The sequence below is a fragment of the Schistocerca americana genome, chromosome 5, assembly GCF_021461395.2.
Source record: "Schistocerca americana isolate TAMUIC-IGC-003095 chromosome 5, iqSchAmer2.1, whole genome shotgun sequence".
NCBI lineage: Eukaryota > Metazoa > Arthropoda > Insecta > Orthoptera > Acrididae > Schistocerca > Schistocerca americana.
In genome coordinates, this window is record NC_060123.1 from 285,039,694 (window position 1) to 285,063,828 (window position 24,135).

Consider the following 24,135-nt stretch of genomic DNA (forward strand, 5'->3'; position numbering starts at 1 on the left):
TAAACATTGTTCCCCCACTCCATACGTGAATGGAACGGGAAGAGGTTTTAATAACTAGTATAATGGGAAGTACCTCCTGCCATATACTTCGCAGTAGTTCGCAGAGGATGAATTTAATAATAAATACACTGACGGAAAAATGTCACAACGCCAGGAAGGAGTTGTGGGACATAAACGAAAGTTCGTAGGCGTGTTTCTACGTCTCAAAGATGATGTTTACTCTTATGCGTCAATCGCATAAGACTGGAGTTCGTAGCACCACTATGAGGATGCCAATCAAGTTTGCTTTAAATACACGCAGTAAGCGCCGTGAGCATTGATTACCTTTGGGACTGGATGTGGTGAATTGATGTTAGTCAATAATGCCTTTAAGGTCACACCTCACTGAGTTCTAATGAGGTCGTGTAGTAGGGCTACGTGAAGCTAGACTTTACTTCTGCGACACTGCAGAAAAACTTGGCAGGAATGTAGCCACTGTATACAATTGCTGGAATCGGTGCTCACGAGAGTACATGGTTTCAAGCCCGCTTTGCTCCGGATTCGATTCCCGGCGGGTCAGGGATTTTCTGACTCGTGATGACTGGGTGTTGTGTGTTCTTCCTCATCATTGACGCACGCAAGTCGCCGAAGTGGCGTCAACTAATAAGAACTTGCAATACAGCGGCCGAACTTCCCCGCATGGGGCCTCTCGGCCAACAATGCCATATGATCATTTCATTTTTCAGTTATGTCAAACGAGAGCTCATTGGAGGACAGGGTGAAGGTCTTTTGTGTTGCCTGACGAATGCCGATTCTACCTCGGTGACAATGATGGCCGTGTGTTGGTTAGGAGGAGGGCAGTTGAGAGCCTGCAACCATCCTGTCTGCACGCTAGACACACTGACCTACACCTGGGGCTACGGTCTGGGGTGCTATTTCTTACGACAGTAGAAGCACTCTCGTGGATATCCCACGCACCCTGACTGCAAATTTTTACATGAATCTCGTGATTCGACCTGTTGTGCTGCCATTCATGTACAGCATTCCATGAGATTTTTTCCGGCGCTCGCCCAAATATCACTATTGTAACCCAACTTGCTCTACAGAGTGTCGACATGTTGCCTCGGTCTGGTCGATCACCGGATGTGTTGAATTGTGCACACATGGGGCATCATCGGATGACAACTCTTACGTCATCCACAACCAGAATTAACCGCTCCTGCACTGACCAACCAAGTGCAACAGGTATGGAACTCCATTCCACAAACTGACATGCGGCACCCGTGCAACACAATGGAATCACGTTTGAATCCCTGAATGCAACATTCTTGGGGCTACACCGGTTATTAACGTACCATCATTTCACATTTACAATGCCTTACCTCTCGTTTACGTTAACATGTGATCTTGCAATGTTAATCACTTAAGTATGTTTCTTAGACAAATTTGTTCCCCAGACTTCATTACTCTACGTTAATTAATTTCTGGTGTTGAGGTTTCTTTCGTCAGTGTAATAGGTGGTTATTAATACCAAATTAACTTTTCTGTCCGCGAAGAAAAGAAACCAACTAAATGCACTACTGTTCTCAAACGGTACAACAGAGTACCTGGTCTGATCGTTCTAACTAATATTAGATTAGATATACAGATAGTTCAGTTCGGATTCCGTAGAAATACTGGAACATGTGAGGCAATACTGACCTTACGACTTATCTTAGAAGAAAGATTAAGGAAAGGCAAACCTACGTTTCTGGCATTTGTGGACTTGGAGAAAGCTTTTGACAATGTTGACTGGAATACTCTCTTTCAAATTCTAAGGGTGGCAGGGGTAAAATACAGGGAGCGAAAGGCTATTTACAATTTGTACAGGAACCGGATGGCAGTTATAAGAGTCGAGGAGCATGAAAGGGAAGCAGTGGTTGGGAAGGGAGTGAGACAGGGTTGTAGCCTCTCCCCAATGTTATTCAATCTGTATATTGAGCAAGCAGTAAAGGAAACAAAAGAAAAATTCGGAGTAGGTATTAAAATCCATGGAGAAGAAATAAAAACTTTGAGGTTCGCCGATGACATTGTAATTCTGTCAGACAGTAAAGGAAGAGCAGTTGAACGGAATGGATGGTGTCTTGAAGGGAGGATATAAGATGAACATCAACAAAAGCAAAAGGAGGATAATGGAATGTAGTCGAATTAAGTCGGGTGATGCTGAGGGTATTAGATTAGGAAATGAGACACTTAAAGTAGTAAAGGAGTTTTGCTATTTGGGGAGCAAAATAACTGATGATGGTCGAAGTAGAGAGGATATAAAATGTAGACTGGCAATGGCAAGGAAAGCGTTTCTGAAGAAGAGAAATTTGTTAACATGGAGTATATATTTGTGTGTCAGGAAGTCCTTTCTGAAAGTATTTGTATGGAGTGTAGCCATGTATGGAAGTGAAACATGGTCGGTAAATAGTTTGGACAAGAAGAGAATAGAAGCTTTCGAAATGTGGTGCTACAGAAGAATGCTGAAGATTAGATGGGTAGATCACATAACTAATGAGGAAGTATTGAATAGGATTGGGGAGAGGAGAAGTTTGTGGCACAACTTGACCAGAAGAAGGGATCGGTTGGTAGGACATGTTCTGAGGCATCAAGGGATCACCAATTTAGTATTGGAGGGCAGCGTGGAGGGTAAAAATCGTAGGGGGAGACCAAGAGATGAATACACTAAGCAGATTCGGAAGGATGTAGGTGGCAGTAGGTACTGGGAGATGAAGAAGCTTGTACAGGATAGAGTAGCATGGAGAGCTGCATCAAACCAGTCTCAGGACTGAAGACCACAACAACAACAACAACAACATACAGATAGTTCCATAGATCTATGGTTAAGAGATCCTGAAGGGTGTGCAACATGACGCAAAAGCGTTAACACGTGACACATACCTACAAAAGAAATGATGTCCGTGCCACAGAACATAAGTGAAATGATCCTCTAGTATGTGCAAGAAGTAAACAATTTTACACCTTTCTAACATTTACGTGCTGTTTAAAATGTTTATTACAAACTTCTTCAATGTCACTTCGAAGCAACTTCCTTTGAACCTTTTTAAGCGTCTTGGAATTTAGAACTGAAATTGCCGCCCTCGTAATGGGAGCTGTTGTCTGTTATTTCCAAGGTCACTGCAGCCAAACATAATCATAAACAAAAACAGTTTACGAAAGTAATTACTCAGTGATAGCGTTGCTACACTGACCTTGGGCTAAAGCCAGATATTAATCAGCATTCATATTAATTGAAGTAGTTAATAATATATGCATTTATTGGTTCAACCATTGACCGGTGTAATAAGAGGAATTATATACCAATAAATCTTTTAGGCATCTCTTAAACTGGCGTCTATTAGCATCTGAGCTATTCATGAAGTGGAAAAATGTGTTTGTCCATAATGAACGTCGGCGTTATGTAACATAGCAGACATGATTTTTACAATGATGTGTTCAATATTAATTTCTACGAATTGTTGATTTTTTTCGGATCGTACTTAACTGTTAAAAGAGAGCTGAATTTCTTGTCAGTGTTTAATAATTGCCTGTCATTATGTTGCTGATATTCCAGGGAGTAGGTTGTGCCAGTGACTGGTCACTCTGGTGATGTCTGGTGATGTTGATGTTGCAGGCATTGATGTGTGCGACACGCTGAGGCGGCTGCAACGCCGCTTGCTGACGGGCCTGCACACACAGGGTGAGTAAGGCTGCCACGTCACCCCTCTCACTACCAAGTTTAAGCCTTTCCCGCCTGCTCTTGGACATCAATCTACGTACTGTGTTTCCCCTTTCGTTGCAATATCAGATGTTGCACTGCATGAGCATTCGCAGAGTCTGAAGAAGAGGAAGCCGTGGAGATAATGTAGCATAATATCTCATGAAATGAATATGAATACAATTACAAAACTGTCTTTATTAATTACCTCACATACGGAGTGAACCTGAAACGTACATGTAACAATTTGGAAGTCGTTCGTGGATATTTTCTGAGTGTTTTAGAATAGCAGACCAGTTGTGTCCAGTGGCTGATTGCAGGGTGATAATGTAATTAACATTTACTCAGTTTCTTCCCTCAGTTATCTCAGTATCTGTTTAGCAACTGAAAACATCGGTAATACGCTATCATAAAACGTACAACGCAAAACACACAGTAAAGCAGCAACGTTTAGACGCAAAAGAGCTCGTAACAGCGTCTTTGTTTTTGTACAGCATTCAGAAAATACTGTTCGAGGCGGTTGTGTATCATTGTTAACGTTCAACTGACATTGACGGAAAAACAAACCACAGACAGAAACTAGCAGTACTGAATGCAGCTGCGAGGGTGAAGAGTAAAGTGGGAATTGCATTTGTCAGCAGCAAATCACGTGAGTCATTAAGTCAAGTCTCTTTCCAAACAAGGCACACAGCGCATACCATAAACACCTGCGCCGCTGCGCAGGTATTTTCAGTGAAATGTACACCAAGGCAAAATAATGCAACGCCAAAAAGTAATTAACGTAAAGAAATTTCCAGAATACATTTGTCTAGGTAACATACTTCAATGATTAACTTCGCAAAATCACAGTTAAAATTAAGCGTGAGATAAACCATTGCAAATGTGAAATTCTGGCGCAATTATAGCCAGAATGTTGAATGCAAGCATGCAGATTTGCTTTCATTGTGTTGTACAGCTGCTGGATGCTGCACTTTCTCCGTCAATACAGGTAAAGTTAATGCTGTTTGGGGATGACATTGGAGTTGCCATCCAATGATATCTCATATGTGCTCGACTGGAGACAGATCCTGTGATCGAACAGGCCGAGGAAACATGTCTACACGCTTGTGCTGGGTAACAACAGCGATATGTGGGCCAGTGTTATCCTGCTGGAAAACACCCCCTGGAATGCTGTTCATGAATGGCAGCAAAAAGGTCGAATCAAGGAGATTCACGTACATAGTTACAATCAGGGTGTTTGGGATAACCTCTAGAGTGCTCCTGCTGTCACACGAAATCGCACCTCCCAGATCATAACTCCAGGAATACGTCCAGTGCGTCCAACACTCAGACTGGATGCAACCCCTGAACTGGCTTCCTTATAACCAACACACAGCCATCACTGGCCCTGAAGCAGAACCAGCTTTCATCAGACAACACAACACACCTCCACCCTGCCCTCCAGTCAGCTCTCGCTTAACACCACTGAAGTTGTACGAGGCGGTGGTTTGGAGTGAATGGAATATACCCTATAGTGCGTCTGAGTCGGAGCTGTCCTTGAAGCAAGCGATTTATAAAAGTTCGTTGTGTTATTGTCGTAACAACTGCTGCCCAAATTGCTGTTGGATATGCTTTACGGTGCGACAGAGCCACATAAGCTTAACACGATGGTTTTCCCTCTCGGTAGTGCCATGTGGCCGCCCGGAGCCCGGTGCTCTTGAAACGTACATCTTCGTGACCACAGCTGTCAGCAGTCACGTACAGTGGCTACATTCCTCAAGTCTTTCTGCAATATCACAGGAGGAGCGTCCAGCTTCTCCTACACCAACTTGCTCAAACTCAGTGAGATGGTGATAATGGCGTCTTAGTTTTTTCAAAGGCATTCTTGACTTCCATGGACTCAAAACGTACAGTCTCAAACGTAACTAATGCCTACGACCGTTACAGCATGTATTTAAGGCAAACCTTATTTGCATCCTCACAGTGACGCTGCTAGCGCAATTCTTACGAGATTAGCGTGAAATTGCAAGAGACGTCGTCTTTCAGATGTAAAAACACCCCTAAGAACTTTCGTTTATGACGCACAACTCCATCTTGGTGTTGATTTTTTTTTCCTTCAGTATTAAGTACAAAGATAAGTGGATGGGTAAGATATCAACAAAACCAATTGCTCTGTAGCGGGCCACTGGTGATCACGGGTCCCTTAACTCAAAATACTCTGAAAATGTCTCTGAAACAGTCTGCGAAATTTTGTGGCTAGAGTTCAGATGCTTACTGCAATAGGCACGTGGTGCCCATTGCGTACGTAACTCAGAGAGTATTGGTTGTATGAGACTGCGAAATTTTGTTGAACTTCAGGTGCATACTGTAATTGGCCTGTACTGTGTACAACGTACAACTGACAGAATATTGTTTGTATGAGACTTTCACACGCTATTTTGCTGCCATGCAGATGTGGCGTTCAGATATATGCGAGTGCTTTCTATATTCACGTTTCGCAACATTTTACATTGGTTGAGATGTCAACATGAAAAACGACGAATTCAATGTCTTACGCTTCCGAAAAGTTTTAGAGCCTAGAACTATCCACCAGTTTCACGACATGACAAAATTACGGCGGAGAGAGAAATAATTTTTAGATATCATGATGACAAATGCCCCTGAGTACGGTAGCTACTGGTTGACATTCATTACCGAAGTAATATGGTGATGGCGACCTTATCAACTTCCCGTACTGTGCTCCATAACAGCAGTTCCAGCTCTCTCGAACTGTTTTAATGGAACTCGGATATTTCCGGATCTTTACTTGCATGCGGCTTCATTCACAAAACTGTGATCGCATCGAGTATACACGCAATAGAAAAAATATCAAATGTAACTTTAATAACAAAAAAGTAATGTAGCACTGATGGAAAAGTATTTCATCGGAATATGTGAAAAAAATCTTTGGTTAAAGCTGACCGTGCTCCTCAAACACAAGACTGGATTAGGTCTATGCTATATCACGTACTGGCTAGACTTAACTTTATTCTACAAAAATATTTATTTCTCGTCTCCAACTTTGATATGTCCACATAAACTTGTTTCCGAGCAGCTAATTGCGGTTTTGGTTTTTGTTTTTGTTTGTGTACTGTTGCTACTCAGTTCACTTTCTTCTCGCCGAGAAATAGAAAGATGACCACAGATGCAGACAAGTGGACACTCTTGTAACTGCTGTTGAAGAACTGCAATGCGCGCGTTGATTTGCCCGGTTCACCGGAACAATACTATACTGACATCCAGCGGCTATTATGTTTGTAAGAAATAAAACGTCGCTATTTAAACATTGTTATTTATTTTACCGATAACATGAATCGAAGCTTTCCATCCCTCTTCTCTAGGGTAACACACATCTAAGTCTTCTTCATAGTGAGACTTACTGCCGAACAGGTCATGAAAGTGAATGTTGGTTGCACACGCAGTGCCGTCGCGCCTCGCTTTTAGGCGTCAGCGAAACACGGCGATGGCCGGCTGGTGAATACGCTTTTACGCTTAAAAAAAAAATATTCTGCCGAGCTCTTCGAATCGAATTACTGTTATACCTGTCCAGCCTCTCCGATGATTATCAATCCTTTGCGTTGTATTGCTCGCAGTATTAAGCCTTAATTCTGTGATGTTCATTCGGCAATTAATTATACGATTAGAATGAATATAAATATTCTGAATAATTAAACAGATACCTAAATTAATCTCATCCGTGCGGTATCTGTATCCCGTATTAAATAATATTCACTCTGTTGAGACTAAATTACTGTATCTCGTTACATAACTACGTTAAATTAGTGCAATTAACTTTTGAAACATCCGTAATTATTGTTCCTTAGCCTCACGCTGTAAATATGAGTCCAGCCGTCGCTTGAGCCATCACGTAATCTACCTGTTTACGTTGTACGGGGTAAGAAAAAGCGTTTGGCGTTGTTGACTTGGACATCCCGACGGGAAATACATTCACCTAATTGAAAATGTTTTCCTACTTCTCGCACAATAATATCTGACTATCGCGACATTCGAGTGTTGTGAAGTAAGTATATCTTCTCAGTTACTGAGATGACGGAGGAGGGAGGAGGGTGTGTGTGTATGTAGAGTGTAGTGCCTTATTTGGAGCTGTTGCCGACATTACGAGAGAAGAGAGAGGGTGAATACCAGTGCCAACACACAGCCATGGGGATTCGCTGAACTGAACGCCCCCATCCCGATGGATAGTTCACCATCACTAGAGTTACATACTTGGAGGTCATGAGACACTTGAGAAAGGTTTGGAATTTAGCGGTGCAGATCCTGTTACATCTTTACATTAGATGTACAGCAGCATCTCTCATCATCTTGCTGGAAAAATTGGAAGTTCCTTCCACTACCAGGATTTCGCTTGGCTACCTACTAACCAACAGCCACCTTACAACCACGCGTTCACGACTCGGCTACTGCTGCGGCTACGCAGTGCTGATAAGACGCGAGAGTCATCTTGAAGAAGTTGAAGGCGAGCTAAATGGTCATAACTTGAAGTGTTTTTCTTAAATCTGACAGATTTGCGCTGTTCCTTAAGAAATATAAATGTAACTGATCACAGTGTGTTGTTTGGAAGTTTTGGAGTTCACCACTGCTTTTTTTCTGTTTGTGATTGAGGTTCATTAAGAAAGGTGTTGAAACATAGTACTACCACTGAGCATTAATTTTAGAAAAACATAATGAGGCCACTTGGCTTTACGTCTACACCCATCGGAGAAACAAGTGGCTTATTCATTTACCACGAGAAACATAGAGACACAGAAGAGGTTTGGAAATTAATACAAAAATAATGTTTCAAAGATTCAGGTCAGGAACTGAACGCTGCAATCTCTCTCTCTCTCTCTCTCTCTCTCTCTCTCTCTCTCTCTCTCTCTCTCTCTTTACGACATATTTCCAGTGACAAAATTAGTTCCCCACCATTATTCATTATTGGATCCTGTTACCTCTGGGACGAGCGTCAATGTGATTTTAGGCACCTCCATCAGTACGGTGTGTTACACTGTGCTGAAACAACACAACAGACTACTTAAACGCGAGGTAGAAGTATCTTAGACACTTCAATATAATGTAATCTCAAATGGGAGATCATAGAACAGCTGTGTTTAAAATTTAATTTGCAGGAAATATTCATTATGAGAATTTCTGGCCTGAGCATGCTTTGAGCTCATAGACCATTTTTACGTAGACCATTTTTTGCAATAACCAAATAATAACAATGGGATCTATGAAAACTGACATAGGATTGCCTTTAGTTTTCAGCATCAACAGGAGTTCAGTGTCATTCGTTACTTGAAGTAATGCGGTAGGGCAGAGTACATAGCACGAGAACTTCCGTCGTCCATTTTTTGAGTCAATAAAAGAAGATATTGTCATAAAACTGGCTAAGTTAGATTTCTGGGAGCACAAACTGACGCTAACCCTCACACTGAAGTGTACTTAGCCATTGACAACAAACAAAATGCATCTGCTCAGTATTGCAACTCCCCAGTATCTGCCCTTTGATCAGAGCCACCAGATGATCGTAGGCAGGGTCTCGTCAGATAGTTCCCAAGCCCATGACAGGACGCAGATAATACTGGACAGGTAGGCCTGAGCGGTTGAACAGACTGAACTGTTCATAATTTTCGTTCTTTTTCCCACACCAAATGAGAGAAGAAAGGTATTCCTGCTTTCGACTCCAGGAAGAAATGAGCAGCAGTCTCAGTCGTGATCGCCTTACAGTCGCCCCATTTTTGTAGACGTCATGACGTATTTGGCCAAAGATCGTGTCAACGTTTGCGATGATAGTGGTGCCCATTGGAACGCAGGCAACATGTTTGATGTCTTTGTAGTCTCTCATAGTAAGTCCGCTTCCACGTACCACTAAAACTATTGTGATTCGTACCGTCTCTTCGAAGATATAGCCCCAGTGAATTGATGTGTGGTACGAGATTTTTGTTTCATCAAGCACGATTATATGTTTCTGAAGTTGCGATTTGTAACCTGAAATTTTCAAAATTAAGCTACTACTTCTGAATGGATCACCGAGGAAGTCAGATCCTGTTATTAGTCCATTTACGGCTCAAAATTCTAAATGATATGCGTAATATTTTGACGGCATTTACACTGATATCTTTCTAGTTATATGCTAAATGTAAGTTAAAAAAAGAGTGGGAGGAATTTAATGTACTGTATTACTGGAGAATAGTATATTTGTGAAATCCACTTTGCTCCTGTTTGTCTATCGCTAAGGGGCACCGAAAGCGGAACACACATTTCGCGCTGCCAGCGGAAATTTCCACCAAACAGTCGTTAGAATAATGAACGCTTAAGTGCACAGGAACATTTCTCGTAGGCCCCTGTAGGGGTGGTGTATAAACTGTTGGTGTTAGATGGCTGGCTCATCAGGAGTTTCATTTATTTTTCACACCTCATATTACAGTATTCCATAAAACACATCTTGCAGCAGCGTCTGTATGGATGTGGATCGCCTAAACTTATTCGTTAACAAAGAGAAGCAGTCATTAGCATCATTCTTCTGTATGGTACACTAACGACCAGTTAAAAAATTATTATAATCTACTCACTTTATAACTACGGGAATCACTTTTTTATTACTTTATACAGGCTCAAAACATGAATTAACAAATAACTGAGGGAAAGGCCTTCAATTCAACGTACTTGTATGGTAGCCAAACAGGGGTCACTCCGATATCCAGCACATACTTTCGCTACGTGCGTTAGATAGTTAGCACCAGCACGGTACCAATGTTGACAGATCGATTAATTGAGAAATAAAATGAATAGGCTTCTGACCAGCCGACACCACACATTTATTTATTTCTTTTTAATTTTATTTTACACGTCTGGTTCCTAGGAACAAATTGAGGAACAAATCTCAGAGATCATGGAACGTCTCAGTACATGAAATTATGATATAAAAGTAATAACAGATAAAACAAAATGTATATGAACCCAAACAAGACAGTCCATAAGTTTATGTAAACGCAATTATTATAACACAGGAATCAGCTTAAATTTTCAAGGAATACGACGACCGAATAGGAGGAGTGACTCATGAGGTAACTCTTCAGTTTCCATTTGAAAGCGCGTGGATTACTGCTAAGATTTCTGAATTCTTGTGGTAGCTTATTGCAAATGGAAACAGCAGTATACTGCGAGCCGTTCTGCATAAGAGTAAAAAATAAGCGATTGAAATGCAGATTGGATTTCTACTAATATTGTTAAAAAGAAACGACGGTAAAATATATGCATGTTGGGAGGTCAATGTCAGAATACCCAGCCTAATAGACAGGGATAGATAAGAGGCTCTGGTGGCACATGTTCATAATGCGAAATGACCGACTTGACATCAGGCTGTAAGACTCAAAAACGTTCAGGCGGTGTCACACAGGTAGATTCACCGGAGGCCCCCTGGAGTTGGGCAAGTTATAACGGGTGAAAGAATAGCAGACGCCTTTTAGAACTGGAGTGTTGGCCTCAGGTCCTGAGGCAGGGCAGGCAAACTTTTTTGCCACAGGTTTGTACAGAAAATTTGGCTAAATTGATAATAGCACTGATTTTAGAAGCACAACCTCTTTTAATTGTTATTGACGCAAAACAAATTACAGTACTCCAGAAACCAAAGATATTTTTATTTCTTTGTTTTTAGTATCATCTTATGAAATGCTGCCTAGGCACGATAGCAGGTAGTGTTGTATTTGTCACTACAATTTTTAACTGATCGTACAAATTTCGTTGAGTTATGTTTTAGTGAAATGTTAGTACACTATACACACGTATCTTGTAAAAATATGTTGGTATTTTACAATCAGGATGTAGCTGTACCCTACATTATTACAAACCCTGTATGCGTGTACTAATCCCCATCATGCCCCGCGACCAACCGCGCAGTTTTTAACGTCCTTTCGAAAAACACCGTTGTGGAATGGTGTGCCATGTTCGGTGTTGGTCGCGATTCGACACGAGACACCGAAAACGTCGTCACGAAGAAGTTACGCCAACTCAAGTGGGAGTCACTCGAGCACGCACCCTGTAGTTCCGATCTCTCCCTATGCGATTATCATGTCTTCGTTCCGTTACGAAAATGGTGTTAAAGGGTGGATGTGCAGCAGGCAGCTAAGGACTTCTTCCAGCAGCAGCTTGGTTGGGTGGTTGGTTGATTCGGGTGGAGGGACCAGACAGCGAGGTAATCGGTCGCATAGGATTAGGGAGGGACGGGGAAGAAAATCGGGCGTACCCTTTCAATGGAACCGTCCCCTCATTTGGCTGAAGTGATGAAGGGAAATCACGAAACACCTAAACCAGGATAGCCGAACGCGGCTTCGAAACGTCGTCCTCTCGAATGCGAGTCCGCTGCGCTAACCAATGCCCCACCTCGCTCGGTCCCGCAGAAAGATAGGGTTTTTACGAAAAAGGTTTCTTAAACTTTGTGCGACGATGGAATCATTGCTTCAATGCTCACGACGATTTTGCGTCATTGGCATACCGATTCCGGAGTGTACGACATTCGAAAGCGAACTTTTTGATCGCCCCCTTGAAATAAGTAGACAAGCTGGCGGGTCTCCTGCGCGCGTGGCTGCAGCGGGCAGAGCAAAAGTGTGGCAGTAGGCCGCAGCGCAGCTGTCAGTGGGAAGCGCCCTCCGCCACTTTCCTCTTCCGGCGGCGGTCTGCCCGCGGCAGATGACGCCTCCGCGCGTCGCAGGCAACCGGGTCGCTGCTCTGCCAACTGACATTTCGTCCGCTGTCCGCGACAGACACCATCTCTTCAGGCCGTCGTGCTGTCCACCGACAGTTTTACTATCCTCCGGCAGTGCTGCCAGATTAGCGACACCAAAGTTAAGCGTCGTATGAAAACCACTGAAGTGTAAATATACAATGTAATCAATAATTGTGAACAGCGGCTGATAATTCTACACAACCTGAATAATTGTCGGTAGCACTTATAGACCTAGAGAAAGCTTTCGGCAATGTAATGTGGTATAAGATGTTCACGATTGCCATAAAATTGCTTTTGAAATATGGAGATAACCAAAATTTACCAAGTCAATGTTGTGCTGTAAGCTTTCTATAAACAACTGTCTGTATGTGAGAAAACTGAATATTTTGATTTCAAGAAGTTTCTTCCCTTGTAACGTGCCCTTCAGGTATCGTGTTCAACTGCTGAGCAAACCTGACTGTTGGTTGCGCATGTGAACAGTGTCGTGAAATAAAACTTCAACCTCCGTGAAATGCAAAATTTGAAATAAAGAAATTGAATCTAATTAAATTCCAAAAGAAACTGTGTGCTCCAAGAAATTATCTAACTAAAACTGAGTACCGACGTACATTATGAACGTTGCTTGATATGAAGTACAATGTTAGACTTGGAATCTCGACAAAAAATAAATTACTTTTGTACTCCGAAGAAAACAGCTGGTTGACCGAGCGAGGTGGCTTAGTGGTTAGCGCACTGGACTCGCATTCGGGATGACGACGGTTCAATACCTCGTCCGGTCATCCTGATTTAGGCTTTCTGTGATTTCCCTAAATCGCTCCAGGCAAATGCCGGTATGGTTCCTTTGAAAGGGCACGGGTGACTTCCTTCCCCGTCCTTCCCTAATCCGATGAGACCGATGACCTAGCTGTTTGGTCTCTTCCCCCAAACAATCCAATCCAATCTAACTGTTTGAAATTACCAGTACTGTTCACTGAAAATTAATCTCGTTGCTAGCATGAGACCTGACAATCCTGACTACACACTGCTGGCTCAAGAATGCAAGGTGAGATCTGCCCTGAACTAAAAGTGACTTACCTCTTGGACAGCGTGCTGTTTTGTGTCTGATGTACTGACGTTCTCGAAAGCAAATACAAATCAGCAGATGCAGTGGCTAAAGATAAATAATCTACTCTAAATTTTATTGTTTGTCAGAAACAATTTATGAATTCGTGTGGCGTAAGGTATAGTGCACACAGGACAAAATCTTCATAACTTCACGATAAATCAGAGAACATCCTTCTTGAGAAATTCAGTTCTTATCATGGGAAATAATTACAAAATTCTCTGATTACAATAATTACAGACGTAGCAACCAATTGTGTAATTAGTAACATAATGAAAAACAAAGATATCAAATGAACATTTATGATGAAAGTTATTAGTTACATGAGGGACAAAGGTTTCTTCCAGTTAATACGAGTACTTCTGACAAACATTTATTTACTTCGCATGCCTTCGTTACTTTAAAATTCCTCCGACATTAATAATGAAAGTGGAAGATCATTAAAGACGAACATTCCAAAACAGGTCTAAGAAACGGTAGCAGCGTCTCACGTCTACTCTCAGTGGTACGGGGAAGAAGCAATAAAGAAAACGAAAGACACACTGTCGAAAGAGGAAGAAGTGCAAGGGGAATAAATATGAGTGACGGATTTCGAAGCAAACCGTCGTCCTCCCGAATGCGAGTCCAGTAGTGGTCGATAGCTTAAGAAGAAAAGTTACATCAACGAATGAGCTGACATCATACTAAAATAAGAAAGATTCCCAGAAGTGTGTGTCAAAAGTAAAACATTCTATACAAATGAAATGTAGACCATCGGAAATCTGGAGAAGCGGGAACGATTTAAGGGTGGTACTATCGAATAATGTTAAGAGTTAAGTGTACAGATGAAGTACGAAATGAGTAGGTGGTAAAGAGAATAGATAGGGAAATAAGTATATGGAAGGTGCTTACCTAAAGTAGGGCGATGTTAGTCGGATGGAGCATTTTCACGGATTTCATAAATAGTTAACTCGGGCCTGGAAGGAACAGTAGAGGAAAAAAGCAGGAGAAGACCAAGACTAGAATATACAAAAGAGATTATGAAGGAAGTTGGAAGTCGCAGTTACGTACACACATTAAATTTGTAGATGTAGGACCTGCTTTTTGACTGAATAGGGGCAGCTCTAGAAAACTGAATCCAGCATGTGATTCTTGGCAGTGCGAATTCGTCAATCGTGAAAGAAGCTTCAGGCGTTCCCGAAGGGACTGTTGCAGGACCGTCACTGTTCACGATCTGTTGGAATGATTCTGCTCTGAGATGTAATTCTCGAAAATATGCAGGAGATCGACAACAAATTGGTGCAGGGGAGTGGACAAGTGTAACATAATGCATGGATACAGACAGGAACACCGCTGGCCGGAGTGGCCGAGCGGTTCTAGGCGCTACAGTCTGGAACCGCGCGATCGCAACGATCGCAGGCTCGAATCCTGCATCGGGCATGGATGTGTGTGACGTCCTTAGGTTAGTTAGGTTTAAGTAGTACTAAGTTCTAGGGGAGTGATGACGTCGGTAGTTAAGTTCCATAGTGCTCAGAGCCATTTTTGAACAGAAAAAGCAGGCAGAAATTAGAGAAAATATAACTTGTTCACGAAAGAAGTGAAATGCAAAGCGCTATTTCGGCCGATTCTTCCCCTTCAGCCTAGGATTTATCGGATGGGATTCATAGAAAAAAGTGAAAGAGAGAGAGAGAGAGAGAGAGAATCCAATGAACTGGGACGCGTTTCAGTAGGAGTCGTTCAGCAACAGCAAGAGAATTACAAAGATGGTCATCAAACTCCACTGACATGCACCAAGAAACACGCCTTTTGAACGACAGAGGTGTTTACCACTGAAATTCCAAGAACCCATGTTCCAACACGAGTCAGTTTTTGCGACTTCACTATCTGAAAATAAGTCATTTTCTCTTCAAAGAACTGACACCAATTAGAAGAAAAAGTAATCTCGAGGCATGAATGAACTTTCAGAAAATTGTTAGTCATCATGTTGGAGTATAGGTACATACTATGAAGTCAGTTTTTCACAGCTTTCGTTGGCTGAGATACTTTCTTCGTCGACGTAAATTCGATAGAAACAGCCCTGAAGGACCATTACTCCTAAAGGAATAGCAAGGCATTACGTCTGTGCTCAGTGCGTTCGAACGTCGTCAAATTGCTCGTGCCTGTATGGAGGGTGCATACTTATCCGAGGTAGACGAACTATTTGCTGTTTTAAGATGTACCGTTGTTGTTGTTGCTGTGGTCTTCAGTCCTGAGACTGGTTTGATGCAGCTCTCCATGCTACTCTATCCGGTGCAAGCTTCATCTCCCAGTACTTACTGCAACCAACATCCTTCTGAATCTGCATAGTGTATTCATCTCTTGGTCTCCCTCTACGATTTTTACCTTCACGCTGACCTCCAAAACAAAATTGGTGATCCCTTGATGTCTCAGAACATGTCCTACCAACCGATCCCTTCTTCTTGTCAAGTTGTGCCACAAACTCCTCTTCTCCCCAATTCTATTCAACACCTCCTCATTAGTTAGGTGATCTACCCATCTAAACTTCAGCATTCTTAAGTAGCACCACATTTCGAAAGCTTCTATTCTCTTCTTGTCCAAACTATTTTTCGTCCATGTTTCACTTCCATACATGGCTACACTCCATACAAATACTTTCAGAAACGACTTCCTGACACACAAATCTATACTCCATGTTAACAAATTTCTCTTCTTCAGAAACGATTTCCTTGCCGTTGCCGGTCTACATTTTATATCCTCTATACTTCGATCATCATCAGTTATTTTGCTCCCAAAATAACAAAACTCCTTTACTACTGTAAGTGTCTCATTTCCTAATCTAATTCCCTCAGCGTCACCCGACTTAATTCGACTACATTCCATTATCTTCGTTTTCCTTTTGTTGATGTTCATCTTATATCCTCCTTTTAAGACACTGTCCATTCCGTTCAACTGCTGTTCCAAGTCCTTCGCTGTCTCTGACAGAATTACAATGTCATAGGCGAACCTCAAAGTTTTTATTTCTTCTCCATGCATTTTAATACCTACTCCGAATTTTTCTTTTGTTTCCTTTACTACTTGCTCAATATACAGATTGAATAACATAGGGGAGAGGCTAAAACCCTGTCTCACTCCCATCCCAACCACTGCTTCCCTTTCGTGCTCCTCGACTCTTATAACTGCCATCTGGTTTCTGTACAAATTGTAAATAGCCTTTCACTCCCTGTATTTTACCCCTCCCACCTTCAGAATTTGAAAGAGAGTATTCCAGTCAACATTGTCAAAAGCTTTCTCTAAGTCTACAAATGCTAGAAATGTAGATTTGCCTTTCCTTAATCTTTCTTCTAAGATACGTCGGAATGTCAGTTTTGCCTCATGTGTTCCAACATTTCTACGGAATCCAAACTGATCTTCCCCGAGGTTGGCTTCTACCAATTTTTCCATTCGTCTGTAAAGAATTCGCGTCAGTATTTTGCTGCTGCGACTTATTAAACTGATAGTTCGGTAATTTTCACATCTGTCAACACCTATTTTCTTTGGGATTGGAATTATTATATTCTTCTTGAAGTCTGAGGGTATTTCGCCTGTTTCATACATCTTACTCACCAGATGGTAGAGTTTTGTCAGGACTGGCTCTCCCAAGGCCGTCAGTACTTCTAATGGAATGTTGTCTACTCCCGAGGCCTTGTTTCGGCTCAGGTCTTTCAGTGCTCTGTCAAACTCTTCACGCAGTATCGTATCTCCCATTTCATTTTCATCTACATCCTCTTCCATTTCCATAATATTGTCCTCAAGTACATCGCCCTTCCATAGACCCTCTATATACTCCTTCCATCTTTCTGCTTTCCCTTCTTTGCTTCGAACTGGGTTTCCATCTGAGCTCTTGATATTCATACAAGTGGCTCTCTTTTCTCCAAAGGTCTCTTCAATTTTCCTGTAGGCAGTATCTATCTTTCCTGTAGTGGGATAAGCCTCTACATCCTTACATTTGTCCTCTAGCCATTCCTGCTTAGACAGTTTGCACTTCCTGCCGATCTCATTTTTGAGACGTTTGTATTCCTTTTTGTCTACTTAACTTGGTGCGTTTTTGTATTTTCTCCTTTCATCAATTAAATTCAGTATTTCTTCTGTTACCCAAGGATTTCTACTAGCCCTCGTCTTTTTACCTACTTGATCATCTGCTGCCTTCACTATTTCGTACCTCAAAGCTACCTATTCTTCTTCTACTGTATTTCTTTCCCCTATTCCTCTCAATTGTTCCCTTACGCTCTCCCTGAAACTTTGTACAACCTCTCGTTTAGTCAGTTTATCCAGGTCCCATCTCCTAAAATTCCCACCCTTTTGCAGTTTCTTCAGTTTTAATCTACAGTTCATAACCAATAGATTGAGGTCAGAGTCCACATCTGCCCCTGGAAATGTCTTACAATTTAAAACCTGGTTCCTAACTCTGTCTTACCATTATATAATCTGATACCTTCTAGTATCTCCAGGATTCTCCATGTATACAACCTTCTTTTATGATTCTTGAACCAAGTGTTAGCTATGATTAAGTTATACTCCGTGCAAAACTCTACCAGACGGCCTCCTCTTTCATTTCTTACCCCCAATCCATATTCACCTACTATGTTTCCCTATCTCCCTTTTCCTCCTCCCGAATTCTAGTCACCTATGACTATTAAATTTTCCTCTCCCTTCACTACCTGAATAATTTGTTTTATCTCATCATACTTTTCATCAATCTTTTCTTCATCTGCGGAGCTAGTTGGCATATAAACTTGGTCTAATGTGGTAGGCGTGGGCTTCGTATCTATCTTGACCACAATAACGCGTCCACTGTGCTGTTTGTAGTAGCTTAACCGCATTCCTATTTTTTATTCATTATTAAACCTACTCCTGCGTTACCCCTATTTGATTTTGTATTTATAACCCTGTATTCACCTGACCATTGGTCTTGTTCCTCCTGCCACCGAACGTCACTAATTCCCACCGTATCTAACTTTAACCTATCCATTTTCCTTTTTAAATTTTCTAACCTACCTGCCCGATTAAGTGATCTGACATTCCACGCAAGTTTTCTTTCTTCTGATAACGACGTCCTCCTGAGTAGTTCCCGCCTGGAGATCCGAATGGGGGACTATTTTACCTCCGGAATATTTTACCCAAGAGGACGCCATAATCATTTAACCATACAGTAAAGATGCATGTACCGTAAAGAAGATTTATACTGTATACTGGGAAAACGCATAAACATCATCCTGTATGACACAACGTAGACGAAAACGTGTGGTTAGTAATGGTGACGCACGGGTACTGAAGATGATTGCGACGAAAAGTGAGAGAGAGATGAGAAAATCACTGCATAACAATGTCGCTCTCGCGAACCCTGTCAGCAACAAAAAAACGTGAAGGGAGCTCCATAAGGTGGGAATTGTATGGAGGGATGGAGTTTCAAAACCACTCATCAGTAAAGAAGATGCTCGTAACAGGTAATCGGGATGGTGAAGCCATCACACTTAGACTATGTTACAACGAACGAAAGCTGTTTGGTTGGGTGAGTCTTATTTCACTCTGTATCCAATGTATCCAATGTATCCAATGCCTGGCCGAATTTCTCTGCCAAGACTGAAACATGGCGGGGATTCGGCGATGATTTGAGCAGACATATCCCGGGATCTTTCAGACTCTTGGTTACTCTGCAAGGATGCATTACTGCCAAGGACTGTGTGGCAATTTTGGTGAAGCTGAGTTCTAAAGAGGACGGGAACCCTTTTCACGCAGCTCAAGTCGTCCTAGAACGTTTTTCTTAGCTCGAAGATGTACCGTCGCGTTTCCACTGGTCACCACAGTCACGAGATAGTAATATTAGTGAGCCTTTTTGGTCTACTTTGGAGAGAATGTTGCATTATCGCTATTCACCTCCAGCATTGTTACCTGAATTTGCCACTCCTCTGGAGGAAGAATGGTATAAGTACGGTATTGCAGTGCCTGTGTTATTCCGATGAAGATGATGCGAGGTTCCTCTGGACATGCATGCGTGCATGCATAAGCTTCCCTTGGAAATCTTACAGGACCTCTATTCCGATAGCACTGGAAGACATTTTGAACGCCATTGTTTGTCCTACAGAATATTAGGCATGGTTATGTGTTGTTTTTGTGGTGCTTCCATACTTTTGCCCAATCCTTGTAACTCCACAACTGGAGGGCGCCTGGTGTCTTCGCTGCCACTGCCAGTCTATCCACTTCGTTCTCTGTTCCACAAGCAAAATATGCGTGTGCAGAAAGACATTAGGTAAGTCTCTTATGGTCATTTTACGCGACATATTTGAGAGGAAGTAATACGTTGCCGAACCCTTCTTGGCATGTACGCAATTGGAATTTCAGCAAGAAACTTCTACGTGATGTGGAAAGCCACTCTTGTAGAGACTGGCAGTGGAGTTTGTTGAATAATTTCGTAATATTCTCGCGTTTACTAATCTATCCAGAGACGGAACTCGCCGCTCTTCGTTAGGTATGCTCTGGCCCTTCAATCCATCCCCATAAGTGTCTCAGACTGATGAGCAATAAAGAGTCGGTCTTATGAGTGTTTTGTAAGGCACTTATTTCCTACATTAATTTCATTGGTTAAGATTCGCAAACTGGGATCTAGTTTTATGTGATGACTTCACTTTATGTAAGTCTGTACGCTTAGGTCGCCTCTCAAGGTTAGACCTAGCTATTATACGGTCATTACTGTTTCCAGTGATTGAGGGCTTATAGCATGATTAAACAGCAATAGATCTATTTGCCTGGTTATACGCAATACGTTACATTTATTTATTTTTCCATACTCAGAATAAATTCTGTGTTTCAACTGACCTACAATTACCGCATTTACATGTAAGAGGGTGATTCAGATGAAAACCTGAAAAGGCAATAAAATTCTTAGAAACTGTACTACCGATCTGGCATGGCATTTTCTTTTTGCTTGTTATTGTTATTGTATATATTTTTGGAGTTATTTATTTACATACAGTACATTACATTTATTTACGTTTAGGGTCATCTGCGTGTCCCTAGACCAGGGCTTCACAGCAAACGTGGTCCGCGAGCGGGCAGTGAGTGCAAGCCTATGAGAGCGTGTGCTGTACCCGCGACCCCCTCTCTGCACTGTCACAGCCGTGTGGTGCCTTTTGTAAAGGAGGAAATCGATCCTGAGGGATATTCTTGGAGAATTCCAGTCTATTATTACATTTCCCGTCGCAGTGCAAATAAATTGCTTCAAGCTACACATCAACGCAAATTGGGTGCTGGAAGTTGTTTCCTTTTTAGTTGGGCTACGAATTCTGATTTTCGAACTCGTCTGACGCTTCGTTTGTAGAAGCATAAACTAATAGATTACACGACAAACTTAAAGTTTTCAACGCTTTATGCAACGCTACCAAGAATGTCACACTGAGCAGTATGCTTGTGATATCTACACTTTCCAAGAGTGCTAAGGAATTTGCGGTGTACTCTTTGCAAAGATTACGCAAGCTGGCTGTGAACGTGGTATGCTGTAACCTATGTGCGGCGCATGATCGTCATGTTTGATAACGGCACAACGCGAAAGTGTTGAGCCTGAAGTTGATGTAAATGCAACTGTCGAGTATTCTTTCATTAAATCACTACCCATGAAAGAACATAAGAACTTTGCTTCTGAAAAGCGCACTCGTTTGATTTTCCTTCCTCTCCTTCCTCCTCTTCAGAGAGTATTAATTTTTAAAACGCTCACATCTTCCAGATTTTCTATTTCCGCATTCTTTGATGTGGTGATACACCTAGCGCCTTTGTACTTTTAACTTCCAGAAAGCATTGTCGGTTTTATGATAAACAATTTGCGAAGTCTTCTTTCCTCGCACTGCGGATTGAAATGCGAAGACATCGTCTCCGTCACACAATGCCGTTACTGCTGTTAGGTGGTACCAGTGTCAAAACTGACCCTCCTGTACTTCAGAGATGGCGACCACAGCGTCCACGCGCAGTTTCCTCGCTGCTCACTTCCCACCACGCTGCAACTGCTCCGCTCGCGAGCAAGAGCAGGCGCGAGTGCCCACACTCAATACAAGCGAACTGTTAAGCCCTGCCATAGACCAGTCGGCGATCCTCTACATGTGTTCCTACATTTCGCTGCAGTCGTCTGGCGTTGTGGACTTTCGTTTTATCACACTTCCTTTCCAACGGTGAAAAATCTTGTGCGCATTATGATACTCTGTTGGATGAACTTCTCACACTTCTCGAGTGCCAGGTTCTGTTTATTTTTGTCTTGCTATTCTGCTGTTTGCAGCCTGACTAAAATATCTTTGAGTTAGCTTCTAGGCGAAAGTTCAAAATAGTTCAAATGGCTCTCAGCACTATGGGACTTAACGTCTGAGGTCATCAGTCCCCTAGAACTTAGAACTACTTAAACCTAACTAACCTAAGGGCATCACACACATCCATGCCCGAGGCAGGATTCGAGCCTGCGACCGTTGCGGTCGCGCGGTTCCGGACTGTAGCGCTTAGAACCTCTCGGCTCACAACGAAAAATTGAAAACTGTGGTGGACGGTGGCTTCATTTACAACCAACCAAAAGAATTTTTCTCACGAGGTATGCATACGCTTCCGAAGCGATGCAGTATGCAAGCGTGTGTGTGTGTGTGTGTGTGTGTGTGTGTGTGTGTGTGTGTGTGTTACGCATCTCTTCCTGAACCACTGTACCGCTTACCACTAAACTTGGTACAGGTATCACTTACTGTCAGCTAAAAATCGCTGCCTGGGAAAGAACTACCTACCTATCACATTCCAAAAAATAAAACAAAACATTGTGAACAATGAGATGCGTGAAAAATTGCCCCACAATGGATGACATTTAAATTTATTGCTTCTGTGCTACTAACTCTATTAACAATAAATTTCGCAGACAGTACCGAGCGAGGTGGCGCAGTGGTTAGCACACTGGACTCGCATTCGGCAGGACGACGGTTCAATCCCGTCTCCGGCCATCCTGATTTAGGTTTTCCGTGATTTCCCTAAATCGCTTCAGGCAAATGCCGGGATGGTTCCTTTGAAAGGGCACGGCCGATTTCCTTCCCCATCCTTCCCTCACCCGAGCTTGCGCTCCGTCTCTAATGACCTCGTTGTCGACGGGACGTTAAACACTAATATCCTCCTCCTCCGCAGACAGTAGCCAAACATGCCGCTAAATGCACCTACAAAATTATGCTATGGTACCAAAAATAGTTCAGGAAATATGACTTCATAAGCACTGTGATGCCTGAGAAGCTGCTGTTTTGTACATAACATTCAAATTCATTACTTCCTTGCTACTAAATCGGTTCGTAGTACATTTTACAGACAGTATCCAAGCATGCCTATGAGTGTACTTAAAAATTATATCATTTATGACAACAGATCAGAAGACATGATGTGATAAACTATAAGATGCATAGAAAACTGCCGCATCATGCATGACGTTTAAATTTATTACTTCTTTGCTACTAACTGTATCCGCAACATATTTCACAAAGAGTATTCACATATGCCGCTGAATTTCCCTACACAAATACAGCATTCTACGACATATTTCAATAAATATGACATCATGAATGTCAAGATAGTGGAAAAATACAGCGTGATGCGTGAAGTTTTAATTCATTTACTCTTTACTACTAAAACACTCCTGCAGTGGAGCAATTTTAGGAAATCCCTGACACCTGGAAGCGCTTTTGGCCACTTTCAACTGTGAAATGCAAACGGCTGTAGGCGAGAACAACATCCTTCTACAAAGCTAGGAAGAGGCGTCGCCATAAAGACGCTTACAAAGTCGCGTAGTAGGCAAGCGAAGCAGCTGTACTTATACATTTGTAAATTAAGCGTATTTCCTTGTATGACTGTTTCATAATTTCAAGTTTGTTTTCACGAATACACGGAAATGAGATTTTTCTGATATTTGACTACAAAGATGGTTCATTTTTTGTTTCCATTTCTAACTGAAAATTGGCAAAATGAATATCTGGACAATGACTGCTTTTGTCAGCTAATAATAAATAATGAGGCGTTTTATTTAAATCGCATTCGTATTATCTACTAGTGTCAGTTTTCACACATTACCGAATCTAGAGATTGCTACTGATTTCTTCGAGCCCGTTCCAATTTCGTAGTATCACTAACGCGTCGTGTTGTTCAACAGCTAACGCTGTAGTCTGTAAGAAGTGATAATACGCTCAACCATGACCTCGTGGGTGTATTTTACATTTTATTTCCTTCATTGGCGTCTAGTGTAAACATCTGCACCCATCATCATCTTGCAGAAGTTGCACTTGCGCAATATGTCGCGTATATGAAGTGCTGACCGCAAAACCACTCAAACGAAAAGAACAGGTTACATACTTCACTTTCTGCTGTCTCCATTGTTCCAGTTTCTCATTGCATTGTAAATCACCTCTTTAGGTTCAGCGATGCGGTCGGATGCATGTCGGGGATAATACGTTTGGCTTTTCTCGATACGTAGGTTCACCAAAGCATAGAAGTAAGTTGACATATTGATCATTTCCAATGTTTGACATTACCGTACAGTTTAAATATGATTTTGACTGTTCT